This window comes from Meles meles, chromosome 4, assembly GCF_922984935.1.
Source record: "Meles meles chromosome 4, mMelMel3.1 paternal haplotype, whole genome shotgun sequence".
Classification (NCBI taxonomy): Eukaryota; Metazoa; Chordata; class Mammalia; order Carnivora; family Mustelidae; genus Meles; species Meles meles.
The window spans coordinates 62,170,014-62,192,653 of NC_060069.1; the positions used below are offsets into that span (position 1 = coordinate 62,170,014).

The window sequence follows — 22,640 nt, forward strand, 5'->3', positions numbered from 1 at the left end:
GAATAAGTTTGGAAGCTTTCTTTCCTCTTTAATTTTTTTGGAAGAGTTTGGGAAGGATAGGTATTAAATCTTTAAGTTTTTGGTAAAATTCATTAGTGAAGCTGGCTGATCCTGGGCTTTTGTTTGAGAGGTGTTTGATTAGTGATTCAACTTCCTTATTAATAATAGGTGTATTCACATTTTCTATTTCTTCATGATTTGATCTTGGAAGATTACAAATTTCTAGTAATTTATCCATTTCTTCTGGATTGTTCAGTTTGTTAGTATATAATTGTTCATGGTCATCTCTTGTGATCCTTTGTATTTCTGTAGTATCAGTTTTAACTTCTCATTTCTGATTTTATTTGAGCTTTCTCTCTTTTTCTTTTGGTGAGTGTACATAAAATTTTCTCATTTTTATCTTTTCAAAAAACCAGATATTAGTTTCATTGATTTTTTTCTATTGACTTTACTGGTTTTTTTTTTCTTTTTGGCATTAATTTTTTATTTTAATTCCGTTAATGTTAACATATATTAGTTTCAGGTGTACAATATAGTGATTTAACAATTCCATATATCACCTGGTGCTCATCATTACAAATGCACTCCTTAATCCCCATCACCTATTTCATCCATCCCCTTACCCCTCTCTCCCCTGGTAACCATCAGTTTGTTCTTGGTAATTAAGACTCTGTTTCTTGATTTCTCTCTCTCTCTCATTTTTCCCTTTGTTCATTTGTTTTGTTTCTTAAATTCCATATATGAGTGAAATCATATGGTATTTGTCTTTCTCTGACTTGCGTTTCTTAGCCTAATACTCTCTAGCTCCAACCATGTTGTTTCCAATGGCAAGACTTCATTCTCTTTTGTGACTAAATAATATTTTATTGCATATATATTTCTATATTTCTATATCTTATACCTTCTTTATCTATTCCTCAATCCATCTACAGTTGGGTAGCATCCATACTTAATTTTTGGTATAAAATAGAACATAAATTTTTTAAAGAAATAGGTTTTTTGGTATGTGATTAAGTGCTATTTAGTCACAGTATATCCATGGCCAAATTTTTCTCCAGGTATTATTTATTTTTTCAAATTTGGGAGTGGGAATAAAGGGATTCATTTAAGTGTCACCTTTCCAGGGTCTTGCAAACTGAATAATTTCACACACCTAAGCTAGAAAATCCTCAGTCTTCATAGCAAAAATACTCACTTAGCAACCTGTCATCATTACTCCTCGAAAACTGTTTCTTAAGGAGTATTTTCCCCATGATTAGGAATGATTTGAATACAAGACTGAAGAATATATTGAACAGATTTCATATATTATCTTTTGGTTAGAGCACATTCAATGAAGTCTTTGGCATAAGGAGAAAAAAGAGCATATTCTTAGAATTGTCAAAATGACATAAATCATTAAATATGTTTCTTGTTTTGAAGAACTCACAGATACTTGCAGATTTAAACAATGTTGAGTGAAATTTTATATAGCTTAATTCAAAATGGTGATGAAATTTTACACATTTCCAAGTCTATTCTCTCTTTCTAGACCCAGCTAAAAACTGTATCTTGTGATTCTTCCTCTGATCATTATAATATTTCTGAATGCTGTAGAGAAAAAAAAATTTTTCTTTAATTTACAATGAATTACTTTAAGATTTCTTTTATTATCTCAAATTGATAATTACTTAACTCTACATTTCCTTTTGTGACTTTTTTATGGAATTTGATTGCAAACTCCGTGAGGATAGAGATATATTATTTTATATTGTTTTGCCTTACACCTAAATTTTTTTCAGAGTATCTGTTCTGAAACTTGTATGGCTATTCACTAATTAAATACTGTTTTTCAAACTTTTTCATCAAAGTATTTCTGGTGGAAAGGGATAGAAAGATTGTTTCTGAGGATTTGCGGGTCTAAATGGAAGCAGGGGCTAGAACTTGAAATTTCTTTCAAGAGTTTATAGTCTTATTCTGTCCTAAAATTTGTACACATTTTGCATTTTGCTCCATAATATGTACTTTTGTGTTGTTTTGTTTCAGACAAAGCTAAAATGAGTATTCTATGAAAAATAAGATACGTTGAGCCATTGGTTAATTTTCCTTGGGGCCATGCTGCACATACGAGTCCCCCCCCCCCATTTTAAAATGCATAGGAAGCTGAGGGAGCTTAGACTCTTTTTCCTGAGGATTCCAGGCCCCCTATAGTCTTCTTCAGCTCATAGAATTCCTACTTTACCCATTGGAAACTACCTTTGGCTAGAGCCAACTGCATTAATTCCTAGGGCTCCCATAACAGAATATCACAAACCACAAACTAGGTGGCTTAGAACAACAGAATTTGTTTTCTGACAGTTCTGAGGCTAGAAGTCAAAAATCAAGGAGCTGGCAGGGCCATGATCACTTCACAACTTGTGGGAGAAGCTCTAACTTGTTTGTTAAGTGAAAGTACACTCAAGGCGGGGAGAGCAGACAGGTTCTCGGAGGTGGAGCCAGCCCTAGGTTGTTTTGGGATTGGATATTTGTTGTGTCTCTGGGCTGAGAAGAGCTATGATGTGGTCTCAGATAGAAGCTACTTCCAGTCATTTGGGGAACTCCTCCCATAGGTTGGGAGGGAGAATTTTTGACTCTGCAAGGTTTGTACCAGAAGTAATCGCAGCCTTTCCCCACTGAGGAACACTGTACTCTGCTGGGATGGCCATCAGATTGCTTAACTTCAGTTTTGTTTTTTCCATCACATTTCATTTGTGTTTTGGGATGACAGCCCTTCCCCTTGGCTCAGTGTGGTACAATCAGGAGAAAACTTAGAGGTCTGGGCTTCTCCCCTGAAGCTGCCTAGAAAAACAACTGGAAACTGGTCCTGAGGATAGTAGAATGGGTGTGTTTGAGTTGCTGTGGCCACGGACCTTGATCTCTCTATCTAGAAGTAATTACTACCTGTTCTTAACTTTGGTAGAACTTTAATCTATTCTTCACCTGTGACATTAACAAGGTCCTATCTTGTATTAAAATTAAAATTAATATACCTTATTCAATAGAAATTATTTGAGGACCAAAGAATTTAAGATTCAATTTTCTATCTTTTAAAAAAAATTTTATTTATTTATTTGACAGAGAGAGATCGCAAGTAGGCAGAGAGGCAGGCAGAAAGAGAGGGGGAAGCAGGCTCCCCACTGAGCAGAGAGCCTGATGTGGGCCTTGATCCGAAGCAGGCTCCCCACTGAGCAGAGAGCCTGATGTGGGCCTTGATCCCAGGACCCTGAGATCATGACCTGAGCCGAAGGCAGAGGCTTAACCCACTGAGCCACCCAGGTGCCCTCAGTTTTCTATCTTGTTCAGCATCTAGCTCAGCTCCTTGAGATAATAGGCATTCAGAAAAAAAAAAATACTTTTTCTGATCTGATTCAGCTTTCTGAAATAAAATAGAACCACTTAGGGGCGCCTGGGTGGCTCAGTGGGTTAAAGCCTCTGCCTTCGGCTCAGGTCATGATCTCAGGGTCCTGGGATCCAGCCCCACATCGGGCTTTCTGCTCAGCAGGGAGCCTGCTTCCCTTCCTCTCTCTCTGCGTCTCTCTCTGCCTATTTGTGATCTCTATCTCTGTCAAATAAGTAAATAAAATCTTAAAAAAAAATTAGAACCACTTAGTAACCAGAAGAGATGGAAATATATGTCAAAAAATTCCTACAGTATAGTGAAACTCTGAGTCTTTAACAAAATGCTCCCTGTTTTCTCAAGTGCTGCCTCCTCAGCAAACTGCTGTTTTGACCTACACTAAAACTTCATCATCAGGCATAGACTCCCCATTTCCCTGATTTATTATAAAGGATTAAAATGTTCACTGGTATTTACTTTTGATGATTTATGCCTAGATTATATTTACAGCCAGTGGAAGAAATATTGAAGGATGTATTCATACAAACATTTTGCAGAAACAGCTTGGCTGAGTGTGGATTGGCATCACATAATAGAAAGAAATAGGAGAAACAGACTCATTTTCAATAGCAATAATCTTGCCCTGTTCTAATAATTGTTGGATAGAGATGTTCTTTATTCATTCTTCCACTTATTCAGCCAACCAGTGGGTCATTATTCATTGAGTCAGTTAAAAGATGTGTATATGCAGGCAAGAAGGGGGTAATGACTTCAAGGCCTTTCTTGTTGGTAATTTTACAATTAAAATCCAGTGAAATTCCTTTATATTATTCATGCTAATGGACAGAACAATTCTCCTTAAATTGTAATTTAAAATCTTAATATTTAAAAAAATGCTATTTTCCCTTAACTAGTAAGGTGTGATATGGGAAACTGGTTTGCTTAATACTAATGAACGTTGTTTTTGTTCCCAAATAAGGTTTGAAAATGCCAGGTTAAAGAGACTTCTTTGTTGCAGAGCTTCTTAGATATTTTAATATTTCAATGTGTTTATGTAATAGCAGGTATAATCTTTGTGTGTTTTATATATCAATACTCCTTAGGAACAAAGAAATATATCTATATCTAATAAGATATTATATATAATATATAAAAAGATACAAGATATTACATATAAGATATAACAAGATATAAGATATAATAGGGGCGGGGCGCCTGGGTGGCTCAGTGGGTTGAGCCGCTGCCTTCGGCTCGGGTCATGATCTCAGGGTCCTGGGATCGAGTCCCGCGTCGGGCTCTCTGCTCGGCAGCGAGCCTGCTTCCCTCTCTCTCTCTCTGCCTGCCTCTCTGTCTGCTTGTGGTCTCTCTCTGTCAAATAAATAAATAAAATCTTTAAAAAAAAAAAAAAGATATAATAGGGGCACCTGGGTGGCTCAGTGGGTTAAAGCCTCTGCCTTAGGCTCAGGTCATGATCCCAGAGTCCTGGGATCGAGCCCCGCATTGGGCTCTTTGCTCTGCAGGGAGCCTGCTTCCTCCTCTCTCTCTGCCTGCCTCTCTGCCTAGTTGTGATTTCTCTCTGTCAAATAAATAAAATATTAAAAAAAAGATATTATATATGATATAATAAGATATATCTTGTTGTATATGATATATTGTACAAACATATTTGAAGACTAAAGCTTGATCTATATATGTAAATTTATAGTGATAACTTATGTTATAACAATTTCTTTATTTGTAATTAATATCTTCTAAATGTCCACTTAGCAAATCTTTTTGTTTTTCTCTCAAAAAGATGATGTGCAAGATACGCAAATTAATTTGTTAATGGGGTATGCCAGTCAGAGTTCAGAAGGCAGGAGTGTTATAAGCATCATGGACTAAGGAATTTATTGTAGGACACCAGTTCCCACAGTGGTAGGAGTCACTAGGAAATGAAGGTCTGTAAAGAAGAATTAGATGGTCATAGAAAGGTCACTAACAGGCGTTCTAAATTCAAGGACATCCAATTGCTAGCGTAGGACCACAAGGAGGAGGAGGACCATATAGAGAGGTCTATGGAAGGCTGTTTTTTATGGTCTGGGATCAGTGTTGGTCAGCAGGATCAGCAGATGGGAAGGAGAATTAGACATGGAGTGAAGCAAGTGAGGACAAGTTGAATTCCGCTGGCCCCATGGATCTCCATTTCACATATCATATCATGGTGACATTCAGAGTATAATGGCAGCTGCTTTGCTTCTGCCTTCTAAATCTCTACACACTTCTGTTTTTGCCTACTCAGATTATAAATAACAGAAAAGGGGATTGTTGAAAATGAAGTTCCAGCTTGGGTAAAGTGATGGAATAAAGCTCCCACAATGAGATTTGGGATATATTTCTGAGCTCCTATCAAAAAAGTATACTTTACATCTTGTGGTATAATTCTAGCACTAGTTCTGCCATTAGTACTTTGTGACCTTGGGCAAGTGACTTAACACTTTTAGCTTCAGTTTCTATATTTACTAAATGCAGTAAGAGGGTACATAGGCTGTCTCTCAGTTTTAAGATTTGAAGAGAATTATGGGCATGCTCAGCTCACCCCTGCATACAATACATTAAAGTATATTTTGTAGATGTATAATAAAAAATGGTATACTCCTATTACATTATAGAAGATAATAAAAAAAAAACTACATGTAGGTATGGAAGCATTCATTAGCTCCTACCAGGACCAAATAGGAACTAAGGAGACATGTCTTTTGTAACCATGAGGGCAAACTTAAAAAAGAAGAAAAAGAAAAAGAAAAAAAGAAACACTATTCCATTTTACTCCAATCTAGAGCTTCTTTTTTTTAAACATTTAATTCTCAATGTCATTTCTCCATGAATTATTACATTTTGCATTTTTAAAGAAGTTCTAAATAATTGGTTTTTCTTGCTTTGCAATTTCTTTCGTGTGTTATAAGAGATAAAACTTGCTTCATTGTTAAAGTTAATTTTTATTTGAACTTAAATGATTAATAGAGGAAATAGTTCTGGCAATACTAAAATGAGATAGCTTTCTCCATAATTAAAGAGCTTGCATATATAATGTTATTACTTTTGTGAAACATTTATGAAGCACCTACTATGTGGCAGTTAATCTACTAACACTAACAATGCTGTTGTTCAAAGAAACACAAGCGACAAGCTAGCTTAACACACAAACATCCATACAGATCATTTCAGTAGGAGGAGCTGGATTCTATGACAGACTGAGTTACACAATCCTAGGAGGGCACAGAAGCTCAGAAAGCTAGGAAAGTCATCTTTAAAGTGGTGGTATGTGGACAAAAGCAATTCTTTTTTCCTCTTAGTTTTGCTTGTTATAGTTTAATGAAAGGGGGTTACTCTGGTGAAGGGAAGAGAAGATGAAAGGGAAATTTGGTTACAGGAACATGAAATGGGAAGAGGTTGGGAAGACATGGCCCATTGTTACCAATGCCAGATGTTGGGCTGGTTGTATCTTATTTAATCCCTTTTAATCCCCCCCTCTTTGGGGGGGGTTTGGTTGCTTAACCTATGTGCTATCAAGCTTCAGAGTAGTTGAACATACATAGTCTGTGTTGCACATAATATGAGTAGCCAATCCTCTATCTTTTGTTGCCTTCTTCGTTATTAAAAAAAGGAGGCAGCAATCCACACAGCTAAAAATAAAACATTTTGTTTCCCAGCACTTCTTATAGTTACAGGTGGCCATGTGACATAAATCTGTCTAATGAGATATAAGTGGGAGCCTATAGGGAATTTCTGGGAAGATTTTGTTATCTTGATAAATCTACCATGTTGTTTTCCTGTCTCAAATCCAGCTGCTATGGCCAGACATACAGAAGCCATTTTGTGACAACACACCAAGAATGGTCAAATAGGGAGACTGAAAGACATCATTTGCTTCAACACCTGTATCACTACTGAATTTTCAAGCCCAGGCCTCTTGCTAATTGAAAAAAATCCCTTTCCTGCTTAAAATATGGTGTTATGGCTTTTATTATATATAATTGAATGCATCCTGATTTCTTGTTATGATTGTATGACCTTTGCCAAAAGGCAGCTTCAAAAGAAACAGATTCAGAAGATTGGTGATATGTTATCTCCTAGGTTTATCCAGTCAACTCATTTTGATGTTCTCCAAGCAACAGAGTATTCTTTGTGTGAATGAGTAACACTGTAAAAAATGCAAACATTTCTGTCTTTAAAGTTGGTGAAATCTTTCAGTATCTTTTTTCATTGGCAATATTATAAAAAAATAAAAAGCTTTTGGCTCACTTTATGAATTTATGTTTAACAGGAAGAAGAAAAGAGTTGAAGAAGCAGCCTTAAAAAAAAATGGCTAAAACATCCACTGGACAAGGTTGAATTTTACTACCTAGTCAGACTGTTGTCAAGACATGTGCCAAAAGGTAATATAGAGACTAAGATAAAAAAGCTAGACTTTTTTTTGTTTTGATGTGGAAAGAATATCCTCTAAGCAAGTAGTTGACAAGCAATTATCTCACACATTTTTTTTAAAAGGCCTTGAGGCATGGACCTTTCTTAGAGATCATTTTCTTTTTTTAAATTCAGTTTTATTTTAGCAGCATTTTAAAGCATACCCCAAAGGTAAAAAAAAAAAAAAAATCACCAATGGTTTATGTCCAAAGTAAAATCCACTTTTTATTGTAGATTAAAATATGCTATTCCTCAGGAGCAAAAATAGAAAACAGGTAAAGAAAGCTCAGTCAGGGCAAACATACGCAGTCTGAACTAAAAAAAAAAAAATTTTTTTTTCAAAAGATTACAGTATATGGGATATTTTCAACAAGTGATGTGAGAACAATTTCACATTATACACAAAAAATAAATCCACACATTGATCTTGTATTTTCCACAGAGATCAACCCAAAACAGATGACAGACCTAAACTATATCTGTTGTCTTCTAGAAGATAACAGGGAAAAAATTAGGTGAACTTGATTTGGTGAATTTTTAGTATAATACCAAAAGCATGATGAGAGAAAATATTGGTAAGTAGGATTTATTATAACTTAAACTTCTGCCCTGCAAAATACACTGTGAAAAAAGGAAAAGATAAGTGACAGAATGAAAGAACGTATTTATAAAACATAAATGAAGAATTTATATATAAAATACATGAAGGATATATATATAGACATATTCTTTGGTTTTAAACCTCAAGAGAAGGGGAATGACTATCCTAATTAGAAATGGGTAAAAGATATGAACAGACACTTCACTAAATATGTATAAACAAATGGCAAATAAGCATACTAAAATATAGTCAGTACGTTGTGCCATAAGGGGATTGTGAATTAATACAATGGGATATCAATACATATCTATTAGAATGGCTAAAGTCCAAATAATTCACCATAGTATATGTTGGCAAGGATGTAGAACACCAGGAACATTACTGGTGTTGGGAATGCAAAATCGTAAAGACATATTAGAAGAGAGTTTGGCAGTTGCTTACAAATGTAAACACAGCCTTACCATATGATCCAGTTAAGTGTGCTCTTAGGTATTTGCCCGTTTGGTCTGAAAAACATATCCACACAAAAACCTGCACACAGATGTTTTTAATAGCTTTATTCATAATTGTTCAAACTGGAATCAACCAAGATGTTCATCAACAACTAAATGGGAACATAATCTGTGGCACATACATTGAATGGCATATTATTCAGTAATAAAAAGAAATGGGATATCAAGCTATGGAAAGATATGAGGGAAATTTAAATGAATATTGCTAAGTGAAAGAAACCAAACTGAAAGTCTACATACTGCTTGCTTCCAATTATATGACATTCTGCAAGAGACAAAACTATAGACACAGTAGAAAAGATGTGTGGTGGGCAGGGACCCAAAGAAGTGAGAGGAAAGGAAGAATAGGTGGCACACAAGAGATTTGGAGGGCAGTGAAATGATTTTATATACTATAATTTTGGATACATGACATTATGCATTTATCAAAACCCATAAAACTGTATGGCACAGAGAATAAAATTTAGTGTAAACCATGGACTTCAGTTGATAATAATTTCTCACTATTGGTCATTAATTGTAACACATGTTCCCATACTATTGCAAAATATTAATAGTAAGGGAGATTGTGTATGGGGGAGGAGGATATAAAGAAACTCTCTATACTGTCTGCTCATTTTTTTCTGTAAATCTGAAACTGTTCTATAAAAAAAGGGTTTATTAATTAAAAATCTTAATTTTAAATATTAGAACACTAATTTAGTGTAAGTGCACCAGAAATTGTCAGTAGGTCATTCTAAAAAGAAAGAAACCTACACCTTAAACCCATGTTCTTTCATTATATGTATAAATAATCACAACGAGTCTTGAGAGGAAAAGTTTATTATTCTACTTTCTATTAATAAAGGCACTACATCTTAGAAGTTCTGCAGGTTGCCTAAGAACACACTACTAAGAACTGCTGGAGCTAGGTTCCTTCTGCTGGTAAATTCCAAAGCTGTCTATACCTACCATAGTTATGCACTTGGGGTCTGGAATGAGTAGATCTTGCTTCATATGCCAGCTCTGCCATTTTCCTGTTAGGTAACCCTAGGCACATCACTTCCCTATGTAAAACTAAACATCATTTTCAAAATAACTTAATAGTAATAGTAATTCTAATACATGGGATTGTTATTGGGAATAAATAAAGTTCTTAGCCTAAAGCCCATAAAATACTAGTCAATATAAAGTTCTCTCCTTTCATCATCTTCATCTTCATCATCATCTTCATCTTCATCTGTAACAGTGGCAATGGTAGATTAATGATCTGAGGAATCTGTGGAAGAAGAGAAAGTACATGGAAGAGCCCAGTTACCAAAAGAAGTATATGAGTTTTGTTTTTGTTTTTTTAAAAGGGCGGGGGGCACAAGACTAACCGTTGCTGACACAAGTCTGGGATCATGTTATTCTTTATTTTTCCTCTTTCTTTCAGTATCTTTATGTAAATAAAGTCAAGGAGAATAAACAAAAGCCAAAACAAAATGAACAAAAAGAATATACAGGGCTATATTACTTAGCTGTTACTTCAGAAGGAAAGTGAGTCATAAACAGACAGCTCTAGGCTGGATTTGGATCCAGAATGGTCCTTGTTCTTACTTTACCCAAATGTTATACCAGTGAACCAAAAGGTCATGTGAGAATACTATCATTTGGGATTTTAAAGTAGAAACTATTAGAAAACCTCCCCACCTTGCTGCTTCTCCAAATTGCAAGGGTGACTGGTATTTTGGAGTTCTCAGAAAAACTATAAAATAAAATTACATTTCTAAGACATCTTAAATGCTCAGGAGGGAATTCCTAATATATCAAGTGAAGTTCCTAGAGTAGTGCACCTACTTAAACCCACTTTGATAGGTAGACAAAGGCTATACCATAATGCCTGGTAAATTGTGGTTGTGCTTTCAATATTGAATAAATGAGTGACTAACTTTTCCATTCTGCCCAATAACATTACTTTTCCTGGTTTGCCTCTAGAAACAACTGTTGTTTGACCACTTCTCTCTGGAGAGTCTAAGGATAACTGAGCAAAGTTTTGGAAGAATCAGGGAATTGCCACTTAATAGCTTCAGTTGTGTGTGGTCTCAAAATACAATTCATAAAAGGATAGGCAAAAGTTGATAGTTATCTTCTCTGGACCAAAGAAAGGAGATTATTTTCTCTAAGCTCTGCAGTTAGAATTTTTTGAATAAAAATGGAGCTCAGGAAGGAGCATAAATTGAGCCAGGCACTTTGCATTACTGGGACTCCATTATGGACTGAATATTTTTGTCCCTCCAAAATGCATTTTGAAGCCCTACTCCTCCCATTACCATGTGATCATACTTGGAGATAGGTTCTTAGAGGTAATTAGACTTAGATCAGGTCATTATCAGGTCAGGGACCCCACAAACAGATTAGAGCTCTTATAAGAAGAGGAAGAGAAATCAGAGTTAGCTCCATTCCTCTTGCCAACATGTGAGGGCACAGTGAGAAGGTAGCCATCTGCAAGCCCACAGGAGAACTGTTACCAGAACCTGATCATGCTGGCACCCTGATCTTGGACTTCCTGCTTCAAGACCTCTGAGAAAATAGATTCCAGTTGTGTAAGCCACCTGCCCCCATTCTGTGGTATTTTGTTATGGCAGCTGGGCAGATTAAGACAGACTTTCTTTGAGCCCACAAATAAACTCATTCTTTATGGTCAGTTAATCTATGACAAAGGAGGCAAGAATATACAATGGGGAAAGTCTTTTCAATAAATGGTGCTTGGAAAACTGGACAGATACATGAAAAAGAATGGAACTGGATGACTTTCTTACACCAGACACAAAAATAAACTCAAAATGGATTCAAGACCTAAATTTAAGACCTGTAACCATAAAACTCTTAGAAGAAAACATAGGCAGTAGTTGGTTTGACATAGGTTGTAGAAATACTTTTCTAGATATGTCTTTTCTGGCAAGAGAGACAAAAGCAAAATTACACCATTGGGATTATACCAAACTAAAAAAAACCTTTTATACAGGAATGGAAGTCATCAACAAAACAGAAATGCAACCTACTGAATGATGTTTGCAAATGATATATCCAATGGGAGGTAATATCTAAACTATATAAAGAACTCATACAACTTAACACTGAAAAAAAATCTGATTTAAAAATGTGCAGAACATCTGAATAGACAATTTTCCAGAGAGAACATACAAATGACCAAAGACTGAAAATGTGCTCAATATCACTGATCATCAGGGAAAAGCAAATCAAAATCACAATGAGGGGTGCCTGGGTGGCTCAGTGGTTTAAGCCGCTGCCTTTGGCTCGGGTCATGATCTCAGGGTGCTGGGATCGAGTCCCGCATCGGGCTCTCTGCTCAGCAGGGAGCCTGCTTCCCTCTCACTCTCTCTGCCTGCCTCTCTGCCTACTTGTGATCTCTCTCTGTCAAATAAATAAATAAAATCTTTAAAAAAAAATCACAATGAGATACCACTTCATACCTGTCAGATTGGATAGTTTTAAAAAGGTAAGAAGTAACCAGTATTGGTTAGGATGTGGAGGAAAGGGAACCTTTCTGAACTGTTGGTAGGAATATAAATTGGTAAAGCCTTTGTATGGAGGCTTCTTAAAAAAATAATATTAGAAATACCATATGATATAGTAATTCTACTTCTGGTATTTACTTGGGGAAAAAAAAAACACTAATTCATGTTCTCCTATGTTTAATGCAGTATAAAAGCCAAGATACAGAAGCAAACTAAGTGTCAATCAATGGATGAATGGATAAAGAAGTTGTGGTACTTATATACAATGGAATATTACTCAGCCATTAAAAAGAATGAAATCTTGCCATTCACAACAATGTGGCTGAACTTAGGAGTAGTTATGCTAATGGAAATAGGTCAGATGGGGAAAGACAAATACCATATAATTTCACTTGTACCTGGAATCCAAAAAAACAAAATAAAACAAGCAAACAAAACCAGAAACAGACTTATAAATATGGAGAACAAATGGGTAGTTGTCAGAGAGGTGGAGTGTGAGGGGGATGGGTGAAATAGGATAATGGAATTAAGAGGTACAAACTTCCAGTTATAAAATAAATAAGTTATAGGAATGAAAGGTACAGCATAGGGAATATAGTCAATAGTTCTTTAATACATTTTTACAGTGAGAGATGGTAACTATGCTTATTTAGGTGATCATTTCTCAAAGTATATAATTGTTGGGTCACTGTGTTATATGCCTGAAACTAATATAATATTGTATGTCAACTATTCTTCAATTAAGAAAAAAAAAACTCTTTGGGCATGGTGATAGTCATGATTGAAGCAGGGGAAGGTGAAAGAAGGAAGCACCTGGAATAGGTAGATCTTGGTCTAAGTGACAACACAAATTATATGATATCATTATGATCCAAACTAAGCTAAATAGGGCTGTACAAATTATCCCCCCCAAAGGTAACCAAAAACAGAGGTTCTTGGGGGCCCTTGCTATCAGCCAGTTATTTTGAGGCTTCAAAGCTCTTTAGTTTCTTTTGAGACCAATGTAAAGTGATTTGTCAACTTAAATATATTTCATCAGTTTTAAGACACATTTGTTTTTAATTCATGTTTTCCCACATCTGAAACTAGAATGTGTTTGACAATCAATGGCCTCTTACAAAAATCAGTACTATTTTCTCCTTGTGTAATGGCTCATATTGAGACTCCTAGATTCAATGAATTATATGAAGAATGTAGCCCAGTATTTTTCATTACCTTCTCATGTGATAATTTATTCATTCTTTTATTAAATATGTGTTTACTTAACCAATTGTATTCTAGTTTCCATCTATCCTTGGTGCAGAATTTAAAGATGAGTCAGACCCCTGTCTGCTGAGAACTCATTGCTGAGCAAGGCTGACTTACATACAAATAAAAATGCAAAAGCTTGAAATAAAACAGTCACAGTGAAGATGAGAAAGATCAGATATATAAGATGTCCTTTGGTAAAATTTGGGTAATTGTGTGAATTTCCAAGATAGATGATACAAAAGGAAAACAGGTTTTGATAGGAACCTAATAAGTTTTAAATATCTTCCAAATGTTCAGGGATTGATGTGAGGATTTTGACCATAGGAAAGAGCCCTGTGATAGTCATTTGGATGTGTGAGGCATTGGTATGTGGTTGGAATGCGTGCCAACTAAATTGCTCAGGATAAACATGTGGTGTAGGAAAAAGCCAAGGATAGAGCCTTGGGGGTACACTAGACCAGGAGTGATCAGGCAAGAAGGTAACCTGGATGAAGTGGTTCTTAGGAAACCCCACAGAAGAGTTATAGGAGCAAACTTTGCTACAAAATAGTTCAGTGAGATGGATCTTCAGAGTCTGTTAGGTGTGGAAATTCAGATGGTAGTTATCATCATTAAAAGCATTCTCTGTGCTAATATTTAGTATTGTTTCCTTAGTTTTTACTAAGCAGTCATGGAGTTTTCAATGACCATAGGAGGAATATATTTCCATTTTTGCACATTGCTGAGGATAACTTTTTTATTTTATATGCTACACAATGTGTTTTATATAAGGCCTGTCAAATAGAATTCCTCCAGGAATTCAACTGCAAGCAAAGTTTCTATCTGCAATACTGTTGCATTTCCTTTAATCAGACAGTGAGACTATGTGATCCATTATTTCACTTTTCCTCTTGGCTGCCAGGAAGATCAGAGCTAAAAGAAATGCTCAATCATAGTGAACTTCTGACCCCAGATTCTGTACAGAATTGTCTACCTCTTTTACTATTTCTTTTCTGACCTCTTTTGCCTTTATCTTTTATGGTCTTGTGTGTTTATTAAAGGGAACTTCAAATATATTTTAAAAGAATGGGATATATAAATTATAAACAACTAAAAATAAATAAAAACATGACCATCATGATGTATGTTAGAATTCATTTGATTTTTCTACTGAAATAAGGTCTAGGGCATGAGTTAATAGTTAATATTAATGTGTATAAATGAAAGCTTGTATTGTTGGTCTCCCTTTGCATAATCTGTGACAGCAACTCTTTATTCAAACTATTTTAAGAATTGAGCTCATGTCATTAATGATTCAGGTGCACTAATCAAATAATAAACCCCAAATCCACATTGATTTCAATCTGTATTCAGGACACTAGGGAAAATAATCAGTGTTTGCTGAAGGAATGAGGAAAAATTGGAGAGAAAATAAACGTTATTTTTAAACCCCTTTGGAATATATTAAATAGGGAGACAAAGTTGACAGCAATTTTAAAGGTAGTTGACAACTTCTCTTAAAAAATATCATATTCCTTACTAATGTGACAATTATGCCATAATATATTTAGAGCTTTTTCTATAGAAAAATGGTATGTTTCTTAATTGTTTTAAAAATGTTGCTTAAATTTGTCTTATTGATGATTAGCAAGAGTGAGAAGTACCTTAATTTCGTACTGAGCTTTTATTGAATAGGCCCTTGGTGACTGAGATCTGTTTCCAAAATTGCTATCAACGCCTTTATTAAAGAATTGATGGGAATGGGGCGCCTGGGTGGCTCAATGGGTTAAAGCCTCTGCCTTCGGCTCAGGTCATGATCCCAGGGTCCTGGGATTGAGCCCCACGTCTGGCTCTCTGCTCTGCAGGGAGCCTGCTTCCTCCTCTCTCTCTGCCTGCCTCTCTGCCTAGTTGTGATTTCTCTCTGTCAAATAAATAACATATTAAAAAAAAAAGAATTGATGGGAGCAAAAGATGACCTAATAATGGAAAAGTCATAGCTACAACTTTTAGGAAATCACAAGATGCCAGACACTGTGTAAACAATCTTACACTCGTTCTTGTAATAAGTCCTTACAGCAGAATGGTTATTATCACTACTTTTCAGGTGAGGAAACAGGCCTAGAATGATCATCTAGCCCAAAGAGCCAAAGTTAAGATTTAAACCTACAATTTTAACCATCATGTTCCATTGACCTGGAATTTATCCTTCTCAAATGCAGTTATTCTTCAGATTTGTCTACTTCATTTTTAAATATTTATTAAATCCATTCTAGAGTGTCACTATTTATTCCTAGTTCTTAACTATTGCAAAAATCCCCATAATTGGGGAATCCCAGCATGGTAGAATGAAGAGGTAACCATATTCTATCCTCAAAGGGCAATGATAAAACTAGAGAATATTATCAAAAACAATCATTCAGAGCCTTGGAAACTGACAAGGATTAACAACAAACTGTGAAGCCCTGATTAATCAAAAACTACTAATATTCAGGTAAGGAATGTGGGAACTCAAATTATTCTTACCTGTAGCTGTATCCCTTTTGATAATAAATAACAACATGGCAAACATGAATCCAACCATACCAATAATTATATAAAATGTGGAAAATTAAGCATCCAAATCAAATGCAGACATTGTCAGACTTAAGTAAAAGGGAAAAAAAAAAAAGAGAGCTCCTACTCCATGGTCTCCACAAGAGACACACTGTAGATCTGGACTGAAAGTAAAGAGGTGAAAAAAGATGTAACATGCAAATGGTAACCATCAACGTTCTGGAATAACTACATTTGTGTCAGACAAAATTGACTTTTAGACAGATATATTGCTAGAGAAAAGGAAGAGTATTTTATAGTGTTGAAAGTGTTGTTTTTTTCAGGTATATAGAACAATAATACATATACACACACACCTAACTACAGTACCCCTCAGATATGTAAAGGAAAAGATAACAAAAGTGAAGGAGAGATAGACATTTGAACAATAATAGAGACTTCGATACCCCACTCTCAAAAATTGAAAAACTAGACAGAAAGTACACAAAGATGCAGAAGACTTAAACAACACTACCCATCACATTGACCTAACTGACATTTGTAAAACACTCCAGCCAATAAACAGTTGAATTCTTTTCAAGCACATGCTGAAATCTTCAGCTCAGGTAATATATTAGGTCATAAAACCAATTTCAATGAAATTAAAAGGATAAAATCATACAAACTATGCTCTCTGAATGCAAGGGGATTAACTTAGAAATGAATCAAGCAATTGGCATCATTGCAAAGGGTACACAATTAAAGTTCACTAGGTTTTACACATGGTTCATCGATACCTTATTTATGCGTGGTGATGTGTATTTCTGAAATATGTAGACTACCACTTATGTAGAATACTGTCAGTTCTAACTTTAATATCCAGTTTGTGAATTAAAGAGGGATTGATATAATTGATTCAGTCATAAAATATTTCCTGGTTGCCTACTCTAGACCAGGCCCTGTTTTTGTTGTTGAGGATACAGTAATGAATAAGAACAAACTTCAGAAAAATCCCTGTCTTCACTTAATAAAGGAGGAGGATAAAAGAAAATACATATTTGAATTTAATGTATATACAAAAAGCACTAGAGGCACCTGGATAGCTCAGTCAGTAAAGCATCCAACTCTAGATTTCAGCTCAGTTCGTGATCTCAGGGTTATGAGATCTAATCCTGCGTTGGGCTCCACACTCTGCAGTCTGAGATCCTCTCTCTCTCTTTCTGTCCCTACCCCATGTTCTCTCTCTCTCTAAAATAAATATATCTTGGGGCACTTGGGTGGTTGAGTCAGTTAAGTGTCTGCTTTTGTCTCAGGTCATGATCCTATGATCTTGGGATTGAACCCTACATCGGGGTCCCCCTCAGCCAGTGGGGAATCTGCTTTTCCCTCTCCCCCTCTCATGCTTTCTCTCACTATCTCTCTCTCTCTCTCTCTCTCAATATTAAATAAAAAAAATCTTTAAAAATAGTAAAATAAGTATTTAAAGTATCTTTAGAAAGCATTAAATTTTACAAGGAAATATTGAACAGAGCACAAATAGAGGTAAAGATTGGATTGTGAGGTAGGGTTTCAAATTTAAAGTCAGGAAAGCCCTGGTTGAGAAGGTGATATCTGAGCAAAAACTGGGAGGAATGAGCCATGTAAATGTTGGAGGAAGAGCACTCCAGCTAGATGAGACAGTAAGGGCAAAGCCTCTGGGGTGGAAATGGGCTTCCAGTGTTGGTAGAAGAGCAGGGAGGCCATTGCATCTCCAGAAGAGCAAACTGGGGGCTGATGGCAGGAGATGAGGTCAGGGAGCTAAGGGGGCTAGAATTGTGTGATAAGGACTTTGCTTTACTGAGTGTGAGGATGGGGTTTGAACAGAGGAATAACATCATCTAGATTTTAATAGTTAATAGGACATTCTGGCTGATGTGATAAGAATAGAATGTAGGGGCCAAGAATAGTAGCAAAACGGTAGATGAGAAGGCTAATGTGATTGTCCTTGCAAGATGTGGTGGTGGCTTGGTTCCAGGGGAGTGCTGGAAGTAGTGAGACATGGGTGAATTCCACATATACATTGTAGTGGAGCAAAGCCAAAACATCTAACACCTGGGGCATATGGAATGAGAAAAAGAAGTTAAAAATGACTCTAAGGTCATGCATGAAAACCTATTTTACAGGTTCATTTTAATAATGAGCAAAGCCTCTGCTGTTGCCTGAAGCACTTGTGGTGGACAGCTCTGGAGTGTGTCCTTTCCAATTAAGTGCTTGCTGATCACTCATGTCCTGTGCTTTCCTCATTAAGGCAACTGGCTGCCTCTAGGGTAGGGGTCAGCAAACCTTTTCTGTAATGGGCAAGGCAGCAATATTTAGGCTTTGCAAACAAGACTAAACTCTGCTGCTATGGCAAGAACACAACCATAGCCATTACATAAACAAATATGTTTGGTTTTGTTCCAAAAACACTTTATTTACATAAACAGGTGGCTGGCAGGAATTGGCCTGAATGCCATAGTTTGCGGATTCCTGTTGTGGAGTGTAGCTTAAACATTAATAACTCCCTGTCATCGATACCATGCACTTACCCAGTTCTCCCATCTTCTTGTAGTTCTTTGAATAATTCAAGGTTTCTGTTCCCTTGGCTTATAAAGCTTTTCTCTCCAATACTCACATAACTTTCCACTTCATTTCAATCAAGCCCCTGTTCATGAGCCATTTGCTCAGAGAGGACTTCCTGACTCCCAGACAAAAATAGCACCTTCTTCTGACCCTTTTACCCTTTGGGTAATGTTTCTTCAAAGCAGTTGTCACTGTTGATATCCCATCACGTGTTCATTTTTTACATGTTTGTTACGTGTGTGTCCTGCTAGAATGCACGCTCTGTCAAGGCAGTGAAATTTTTCTTTTACTGTAACAATTCCTAGTGCACAGTAGATACCCCGTGTTAGTAGAAGTGTGGATGCTGGGTCTTTCTCTACTGTCACTGCCCTGACACTCCAGGCTTCGCTGATACAGTCATCATTTCGATCTGAACTCAGACTTGCAGTCCACCATCACTGTCCTCTCCACCCGCGCATGCATGGACCCACGCCCTTCTTCTCATCATAACATTTTTCATGGTAATTTGAAATCATTTATGTAGTTATCCTTTATTTCCAAGAACAAGAACAGAATCAAATATCATTCATCTTTCTGTCTACAGTGCCTAGTATAGTATATTGTGTAGAATACACATGTTCGATACATACTTCTGATAATGAATTGGTTGTAATATGGGAAGTGAATAAAGTCATTTATTATATTTCTTAGCAATAAATTAATTATGAGTTGATAACACTAGAGAATGGAGCTAGGAAAGAGGGGGAAGTTCAGACTAAAAATAGTCTTCTGTTTTTCCATATCATTTTTGCATGATTTGGGACTCAGAAGTATCTTTTCTAAGACTTATCTAATGATTCCTGAAAATGCTATCTTTTTCATGTTTTCATAATAAATTAATGAAAGAGATGACATTTTTTATGATTAGTTATATGAAATCTGTCAGTATGATAAACCAAAATATCAGACAAAAAATTTAGCTATGATTTTGTGGGTCTGCTTCATAAAATGAACTCCTGAGTATAAATTTCTGGCACATGCCACATTCAACTCTGAGGCTGCATGGCACCTTTGAACCATGAGGGTGCACATCAACAGTGGTCCCTTGATTTTACCTGTATAGGAGGAAATTCTGCTGGCAGTATACTATTACTCTGAATGTTCTTAGTGCTACTACTTCTCTGAGAAGAAAGGCATTGGGAGAAGGATCATGGGACCATGATTAGGGGCCATCAAGAATTGTTGCATAAAAAAGGGGGAAAGTATAGTTTTCATAGGCATTTGCTTATATTGTCAAAAAGATACATTAAAAGATAAACCAAAAGCTAATAAAAAGGATTGTAGGGAAAGTAAAGAAACAGGCTAGAGGGAGGGAAAGGGTTCAAAATTAGACTTCCTGAATGTCTAATTTCTAATGTTTAGAATTTTGATTTTGGACCATGTTTGTTTGATATTTGAACCATATAATAACAGATGTTTTAAGACATATCAGAAAAAAAGGATCAGTTCTGAAAATATAAAACAAACAAAACCAAATTAAGTTAGTGACGTAATCACAAAGAAAAAAAAATATTTCATTTTTTACACCAAATTTATTGACTGTACATCCTTACTGGACTATATTCTAAAGCAAAAACAAGAATAAAGCTGTATTCAGCAAACTTGTTTGTAGTCATATTAGTATGGTTATTATGAAGTTATTTTTGTGAATTATATAACCATCTTATTATATAATAGGATAAAGCAAATAAGTAATTAAGTTCATGCCATTAGGAACCAAGGTTATCAGCATAAGGAAAAGAACTCCAAGATAAAAATAAAATTTAAACACATAAGTAAAAAACATATATTTTAAAATTTGAACAGGAAATACCTGTGTGTGTGTGTGTGTGTAGTACATTATGTAAATATATAAGTGTATGCTTATTTTCTGAATACAGAAAATTCCAAGAAGTAATGACAAGACAGTAGCAATGAGAACTTTGGACTCTATATTTATAGTACCTCTAAAATACAATTTTTCATACTATGCTACATCAGATAAGTAATTGATTCCAGGTCAGGGGCAGAAAATGTTCAAGATCAGCCTAGAGGCATTACATTATACCAGAAAACAAGGGACTTATCAAAGACAATTGAAGCTATAAAATGGACATAGGAGCCATTTTGATGGGGCTCATGACCAACACTGGGAGAATTTTAGCATCATAGTAATATTTTTTATTATATAAAATATAAAAAATAATATAGAAAATAATATAATATACTGGTGAATTATCTTTAGGCTAGAATTATGTCTTACAATCTTAAACATTTCTGGTCTACCTTCCAATGCTCCCAAGACTGTCAATCATTGGCCACTTTAAAAACCAGCAAGTCAGGATAATGGCCATCAGCATTATGTCCTAACACTTTACATTTAGTAGTTTAATATTTAAATGCTGGGAGTTAGTATAGCAGAGGTGGCTAGTTGACAAGAATATTCATCGTTCCATTTCATAGCTTAGATCTTTGCTGGGAAGTTGCTGCCTATTTAAAATTACATTTTCTTGTCCTTTTGTATCTGTGTGTGGCCATGTGTCTAGTTTTCACTATTAGCATTTCAAGGGGTGTGAGGAGTATCACTCTGGCGAAGAGGGTTAAATAGTATTGTCCAGTGCTCTATATTTTCTCTTTCTTCCACCTGCCTCCTCCTCATTTGCTGTTGGAACAACATCAGGATACCCTCAAACCACAGGATTGTGGAATCACAAGATGAAATCATCCTGCTTTTGAGTCTCTAGTAGGCGGTTACTTTAAAGACCTTCTCAGTCAGGGACAGTTACATTGAAATTAGTGTCAGCAAGAAGTCTACTTGTGTCAAGCACCGATACTTTGGGGGTTTTCGTTACAGCAGATTACCTATTCTGGTTAATGCAGTTGTATAATATCATCCAATTTTAAAGTAAGGAAACCAAGATGGAAAATGCAGGATAACTTGCCTGTAGAACAATTAGAAAATGGTAGAACCAGGACGTGAACCACTAATCCTTAAGAATATGCTCCTTACCACCACACTATTCCAAAACATGCCATGATACTGAGATTTTCTGGGTGGATTACTTTTGAATTATTCTTCAGCAGCCTTATTACTCCTCCTTACACTGTTTCTTAGGTTCTGGCTTCAAACTCTGGATCACTGTCCAGAATCCTTCTTATCCTTGAAACTAAGGCTTCCCTGGATACTATCTTTTCTTTTATGATTTCATTTTATTTAACTTTTTGTTTTGTTTTGTTTATGGTGGCCTGACTTGTTTCTTAGAAATAAGTTGGCCATGAAGATTCCTCATCTTGAAGAAGTTGGGTTTCTGGTTATTTGCCAAGCAACAGCTTTCTCCTCTGGAAAAGCTTTCCCAGGGAAAACACAGTGCAGTGAGCTAGTTATTTTACAAATAGCTACTGAGACTAGTTCTCAACATCTTTGAGACCAGTAGTTCTCAAAGAGTGGTCCCTGTACCAGCAATACCTACATATCATCAATCTCTGGGAACTTGTCAGAAATAAAAGTTTTCAGAGCATAGCTGAATCAGATATTCTGGAAATGGGTCTCAACAACCTGTGCTTTAATAAGCGCTCCAGGTGATGATGATATACCCTAAAATTTGAAAACCATTGACTTACTCATCCTCTTTAGAAATTGTAATCAAAGTTAAAACAAACAATGCAACAAAATGGAAAAAAAATACATGGTTCCTTCAAAATTTTTGTAATAATACTGTATCTTTTGAGAGACTGTTAGAGGGTCCCTAAATGCCTTTATCAGATGTTTATCAACATCTGGGCACTATTATTTTCTCACTTTAATGGGGAATTCTCTTTTTACTCTAAACAGCTTTTTACTTTTG

At 35.8% G+C, this 22,640-nt stretch overlaps 1 long non-coding RNA gene across 2 annotated transcripts in view; it reads left to right on the forward strand.

Annotated features, from left to right (window-relative positions):
* LOC123940835 overlaps positions 1 to 22,640 on the forward strand; it is a 248,183-nt gene that overhangs the window by 96,049 nt on the left and 129,494 nt on the right. For both annotated transcript variants that reach the window (XR_006818097.1, XR_006818098.1), the window contains exon 3: positions 7,662 to 7,773. This is a non-coding gene — a long non-coding RNA (uncharacterized LOC123940835). The remainder of the gene's footprint in view (positions 1 to 7,661; positions 7,774 to 22,640) is intronic.